The following is a 7,407-nucleotide window of genomic DNA, read 5'->3' as shown; positions in this document are numbered from 1 at the left end:
AGCCATTAGAAAAATGATTGTTGCTATTTATGAACACCAGGTTGCTAAGTGACATCATGTGATATTCACTGCTTCATCAGCCACCCACAGTTCTCAAGGAACAGCAACAGAGGGGGTGAAAGGGGGTGAAAGAAAATCAAAAGGCTAAATTATTCTTTAAAAAAGGCCTGTAGTTTAAAACCAAACAAAATAAGCTTTCTAAAAATAGTCTATTTCTTTTTCTAGCAGACGCCGTTAGAAATAGGTTAAGAGCTTTTCACAAAAGCAATACATAGGTGAATCATCTGAAAGAGAAAGCCTAAGAACTAAAATCTACCCGCAACCCCAAATATAAAGGTTAGTCATTTGCTTTTATATGTACGTATGTATATATATGTATGTGTGTGTGTGTGTGTGTGTTTGTATTAAATTTTCGATATATAAAAGAGAGGAAGACTCTGCACTAAAGCCCATATCATACATTTTTGAGCTGCTTCTAATGTTGTCAGACTTCAATCATTTGAGCACAAATATTTCGTGCTCCTTTCATTTACTTGATTTTTTATTGCTTCAGCTAAGTCAGCTCAGCTGCTTCATGTAGCTTAAATTATTTAAGCAACCATTTCATGAACTTTTAGTACTTCCTGTGTTTTCCAGTAGTCACTTGAAATTTCTCAGGGAAACTGGGACAAGGGCAAGATTGAGGTGGAGAGGAGAAAGAATCTGGATCAAAAACCCAAGGAAAGCATGCACGAGGAAGTGATGAGCTTGGATGAAGAAACAGAGAAGCTGGAAAAGAGACAATAGAGTGAACAATTCATTTTTCTTCTTCACCAGAACACTTCTAATCACATAGGTTGGAGGCCAGAATCAAAATTGTCACCACATTTTATTTTGGATAGTCCTCTCCCTCAGGACTTGAGATTTGCTTCACTGGGGCATTTCCACCCCTTCCAGCACGTGCCCTTCTGAGGCTGCGATTAAGGTCTGGGGAATTAAGAAAGCATGCTATGTCTTTCTAGTATGGTTTTAGCAGTGGATCTTTACTAATTGTCTTAATCCATTTTTTATCAACTCTCCCATTATGATTTCTCTTTGATATCTTCTTGAATGCTTTACTCTGGACCACAAGCATTCACCTTAACTTTATGGATGCTTTGCTTTAACCTTTAACACTAAGATTTAATCTGACAAAAACAAATAAATATATCCTAAATGTCCCTTCTCCCACCCTCTCAGCATCTCCTGTTGCCTCTTTCTTCTCCAGATTCTTTTAGTCACATTATCCACAAACAGAAAAAAATCAAATTGATTTCTCTCAACGACATTACCTATGGCAGTTTTTTAAATTTTTAATAAGCATAAGCACAAAAGGTTATTAATTTGATTTCTCTTGTTCAGAAAAAAATATTTAGGATATTGAATTAATTTTCTCTGTTCTCACAGTGATTAGAAAGGAGAGGCAATTTGGCAATTGTGAATGCTGGGATAAACATGTTAGGCAGGTAGTTAGGGGGAATGCTCTTTGGGTTTTTTTGGTTTTTTTTTCTCCTAACACAATCCTCAATAAGTCACCATTATTGATACATCTTTATTAACTTTCAGAGTTAGTATGCACAGAGGTAAGTAGCCTATTTAAAGTCTCAAAATCACAAGATTGCGCTAATTTACATTCAGGTTATACTTTGATTTGGAGCGTAATTCCCTCCCCAGAAGTAAACTCTGATACAAAAGGCAAAATGTAGGGCTCTAAGCTAGCTTATTTCAGCCTTTGCATGACCAGCCTCCCTGAAAACTGCGTGTGTAGGACTATTGGGACCTTTAAATCAGAAATGTGTCTGCAGTAGACTTTAGAGGGGAAAAAGCTAGAATTTTACTTCATGCACATTTCTTTGTTTACATTTTCATTTGTGCTGTTAAAAAAACAACAACACACACACACACAACAAGAAGACAAATATACCCTCAGTTCATTTTCCCATGCTAACAGAGTAGCTTTTTTGTCCATGGCAAACACACCTCCCAGACAGGGAGTTGCTTTCGGACTTTAGTGGTTCACTCCCTTCCTGTTTGAGACCAATTACATCTCATTTGCAACACCATTAGTCAAGGAAGTGGCTATCCTGAGGTCACTTCTTAGCCCACGCTTCCTAAGTGTCACTGGGATGCCTTTCTTCCATGTCACTGGGCCATGAGGTTGGGCCCTCTTTGTGGTGTAGTCTCTTCCAAATGTACAAGCAATGCAAACCTTTCAGGATTGGCCATAACTGGTGCAAGTGAAAATCCTCCAAAATAATTTGAAGCTGTGGTTTGAAAAATGATGCTGGCTATTTATTAAAACAGCAAGCATGATCATACCAAGCCAACTTGCCGGTTTAACAGATGGAAGCTTGTTAAAAATCTTTATTCCAATATGTTAAGAACCCAGTTTTGCTACAATTTGTGAAGTATAACTTGTGAGTCAAGCCCCAGTGGAACGGATGTCTCATACTTTGCAACTCTCAGCTTTACATTCAGGACCTGACATTTGCCACTTTATAATGTTTTGATTTGAATTTTTTTTTAGAAGCAAACGATTCCTACCATTAATAGCTATCCCACGTGTTTCTTGTCTTTTATTTTAACTAGGATAGATATTTTGCTACTTAATGTTTTATCAGTTGAAGAGAGTATGATAACTATAGCTATTTCTTAAATTCATTAAGTCCTGGTCTACCATCTTAAATATCCTTTGATAGGGTTAAGACAACACTTTGCTTTTCACACCTGATGCACAGAGAGTTTTGAGTGATTTCCCAAGGCCACACCATGTATGTGAATAGCAGAGAATAGCATTTTGTCTTACTATATGCAAAAGGATCTTCCTTTCTGATTTCTGTTCTGCTCATCAGAAAGAAGCTAATAGGAAAAAAAACACAGAAAATTCACTCAAATGTGGCAAATCCACAGAATAAAGAAACAGGTAGCGAGACAAAGTGACAGTCATAAGCTAAAACAGGGAACTTTTACAAATCTATAGGCCCAGTTTCTCTGTGGAGGCAACCTAAAGACTGTGTTGCCCTAGAGCAGGTACTTTCCTGGAAAACTCCGTAACCTCCTAGTGCTACTGAGATTGGTTGTGGGGACTTGGTAGCAGGTTTCTGACCTCAGAGAATCCCTCTCAGGTGACCCACACACCCAGTCACATACCTTCTTCATTTAAATCTTCAGCATATTTTAATTAAATTTGTTCTTGCATAAGAGCTATCATAAGACTTTTCTATGCTCTGCCTTCTTCCAAAGAAAACAGGGTATCAAACAAGTACCAATGAATACATCATATATGAGTATAAAAGCTTCAAATAAAATTTTGCATGCATTCACGAAAAGATGAATTTTCAATCAGAAAACCTAAAAGCAAAAACACTTTGGGCTTGGTTTTTACTTGTTACTCTAGTTTTCTGCTAAGATGAATAGTTACTTTTCAGTGAAACCAGTGAAACAGAACGGAGAAAGACTGAAATACATGCAGCTCCTCGCAGTGAAGCCCCACCACTTAACTTCTAAGAAATAATGTCAGTGTAAATCATAATGTGATGAATGCTTCACTGAAATGATTCATGCCATATGGTCTGAAGAGCAAAATGGGCATAGTTTATTTTTAAAAGAATGAGAAATATGAACTTGGAATATTCATTGCTGTGTCCTGCCAGGCTGAGCATTTGCTATAGCAGGGGCCAAACTTACTGCAGGTCTGTCTTTTTTTTGCTCGCTTAGTAGCATATGTTGCAGTAGTTGGAGGCTTCAGTCTCATTCATAATGGAATAATGTCCACAAAACTATGACCGGTACTCAGCCTTCTCCTCTGCAAACACCTAGAGACTAAATTGTCTTCTCACTTTCTCTTACCAAAAAAAAAAAAAAAAAAAAAGCACGAGAAATTTTAGAAGTAAAAAGTAAATACTCCTCACAATGTAATGACTATCTTGGTAGTGGGGAGACAATTGCATTCAGTCGAGTGACACAGAGGGGAAGGGTGCTGTCAACTTACCGAGCCACTCAGCTTTCCCTTTTGTAAGGTTGCTTATGATCAACACCTTTCTTGCTATGTCGTAATATATAAATACATTCAGTATAAGAGTCCACTTAAAGAAAAAGAAATCTAGGAACACATGTTAGGTTCTTTCTGTAGTCCTAATTCTTCTCTTGTAATGCACCACTAGAAAAAACAGAAGCTAAGGGACAAACATGGACACCAGGACTGCAAGTAATTTTACTTTTTTAATCAGTGATACCAAAAGGTAAAAGTGCATCTTGCTGTAATATTAAGTCCCAGTTCTACTCCTTTTAAAGTAAATGACAAAAATCTCAGTAACTTCAGCTATGTGCAATGAAGTCAATAACATCACAGAGTTAGACTGTGCTTTATTGATTTTATTCTAACATGAGGATAATGAAGAACCACTGCTTCCTCAGACGAGTACTGGAGAAGAAGGAATAGTCAAGATGTTGCAATCAGTGTGCAATGTGTTTTCCAGGTTGTGCTGCTCTCACGAGAGGGGTATGTGGAGTTGATGACTGCCCACTTCTGGCCTTTCCCCCACTGTCTTTACAGAGACATGTGCCCCAAGGAAATCGTTTGAGAGCAGTCCTTTTACTCCCTCCATTTTCAAGAAACTGAAAATTTTATTCTGCATAATTTCAAGAAAGAAGTCATTCTGGCTTGAGAACTTGCGTGCCATTATTTCATGTGGCTTGGTTTGGTCTGGGTGAAGTTAGAAAGGTGATGTCTAACTCAGAGGTTTGTAACGGGAGGCCAGTTCCAAGCTAACTGGGGTAACTCTAGTTACAAAATGGGCAGAATTCTTGTAGCTAGTATAAACTCATACAGTTTCAGTGAAGTTAGTAGACTATCGTTCACATCTACTTCACTTGCAACATTGGCATAATTTATTTATAGACCGATTTTTACTAGCAGTCCAGTTCCACAATGATCTAATGAAGTCGAAACAGCCCAAGGTACATACCTTCAAATTATCCTTAGAGAGAATAAAGAGTTCATAGAAGGCTTAACATCAATTCTAAAATCAGTTTTTAAACTGACAAGTTACACTTGTTCAAATGTCAGCAAGTCTAAAGAACAGTATCTCATTTTTTTCTAACAGCCCAAAGAATGGCTAGTACTTGTTTACAGAGAGAAGTTGGAAGTTGAACAGGTTTACCCTATATCAATTTAAATGCAAAAATGCAAAAATTCTGTGTAAAGAAGTTATTTCATTTTAGCATTTAAACTTGTTATCTATTTTAAACTCAATTAATACAAGCTACTCACATTGACTTAAACATGCATAAAATGCTGTCTTCTCTCAATCATTTTTAAACTGTGCATGTACAGTACAGCATTGCATGTAGGCAAGCTTGTGTTAGAAGAAAACATTTATAAGCACTTTACATAGTCTATTCAATTTCTTCTCTGCTCCTATGGTCCCCTCTAGTGGTCAATAATTGTCTGCTAAATGTTTCTTTGTACTATGAATTATTTGTACCTGTTCTGTATTTAAATAGAGACTGCCTCTTTCTTATTTGAATTCAAGAGATCTGATTTTTATCCTGGTATGTGTATTAAAAGAACAAAACAACTGAATCTTTGGAAACGTGCAGTTATTATACCTGTAGACAGTTTTACTTTCTTTACTAGGAACAGATTGTACATCTAATGTACAACCGCAAGTGTGCTTCGTTGACAGGGCCAACCTGGAGGTGAGCTCTCTTACTGCGGTTTAAGCAGGACCCTTTCCCCCCTCCCCACGAGGCACTACGAGAACACCTGATGCCTCCTTGCAAGCCTGGAAGTGGGAGCACTTCTCCAGCAATTTCCAATCGCATAACAATGATCTGCCACATTCATACAAGTAGTTTGGTAAGTGGTTGAGATTAACCTTAGATTAACTTTAGTAGAGAATTGAGTCATGTATTTTGTTTTTTGGTAAAGATTACATGAACCTGTAATTGTAGAGATTTAATATGAACTGGCAGAAGACCTAAATCCAAAATTCCTTTCTCCTTGCTTTCAACTAATACTTTCCAATTTAAGAGAGGTGTAGATAGCTACAGCTGCATGCTCTTATAGGATGCCATTTTGTAACAGTTTAAACTGATCTATGCATCTATGTCTGTGCATTTCTATTCCTTCCTTGCGCCAGCACTGGGACTTACCTGACTCCTCAGTGAGATGGCTAACTGGCAGACTAGCAGAAAAGAAATTCTGACAAAAACCTAGAGTTGTTTTGAAGCTCAGTCACAGCGAGTGAGATGCAGATACGTGTTGGAAAGAGACTGCTGAGCTACTGGCACTGATGCACATCATATGGTTGACATAAGCCTATCAGACGTTAAGATGGTCTTCTGCCAATGGTGGCCATAAACAGTCTTTCTAACTTCTAGATATCAGCCTGTATTTGTGGGAGGGTCTCATGGCTGTCCTGATTCCCATTCTTTATAAAGTTCAGTCCTTAAACACACTCAATAAAGCCATGCCTTTTGCTGATTAGAAATAATTCAAAATAGTTGAAAAATCATGGAGATTTCATTCACTGGAAATATCTGTGCTGTAAATACTTCCATCTGATTGCAATTTCTTTGTAGATCTTCATCACAGATTCATCTGCTGGATATTCTGCAGGCCTATGTAAGACATCAGTGGTAAAATAAACACATTTTTCCTTCTGACTAATGGGAGGGATAGGAGCCTATTGCTGTAATGTTTTAGGGGAATTTGGGGGATGTTTCACCAGATGTGGCTGTGAGTGAACCTGTAGCAGGGACAGTTTGTGCGCAAAGGGAAAATATCTGGCTTTTAGTTTAAATTTAGGTCTCTCTAAACTTATGTCAGTATAACACAGGCCACCGATTCCAGCTGCCTTCCATAACTAAATAGCATAATCGTAAACAGCCTGGGTTTTAAGAATACTGAAAGTTGCTCTAGTGCAAGGCCTGTACTGTAGGCCAGCCTGCCACCAAGAGAGAATTTCAGTGGTGAAGGAAAGCACCATCCCGCTGAGTGTGTCTAGTGCATCTATAAAGAACGGCTATCAATGTGTCGTTCCTGATCCCCAGCAGACCCACGTACTCAATAGAGAAACGACGCTGCTAGTGACGGGAAGGCAGAAGTCTCTGTCAGGGTGGCGGGAGGCACGTTATCAGTTGTTTGCTGCGAGCAGCGGCCTGGCGGCATTGCTTAGCGATGCCCTAACGATCTGTAGCCTCTCAAGCAGAATTTCACAGGTCAGGAAACCCACAGACACGTCCCCGGAACGCTGCACAGGTCCAAGCCGGAAAAACACCTTTTCTGAATCCAGTTGCGGAGATGGCAGAGGTTTGGCTGGAGGGGAGGGCGGCTGCGAGCAACAGCGCTGCTCCCCCAGACACGTGTTGCCTCCAGCGGCACCA

Source organism: Apteryx mantelli, chromosome 4 (assembly GCF_036417845.1).
Source record: "Apteryx mantelli isolate bAptMan1 chromosome 4, bAptMan1.hap1, whole genome shotgun sequence".
NCBI classification, from domain to species: Eukaryota; Metazoa; Chordata; class Aves; order Apterygiformes; family Apterygidae; genus Apteryx; species Apteryx mantelli.
This window is presented reverse-complemented; position numbering follows the sequence as displayed.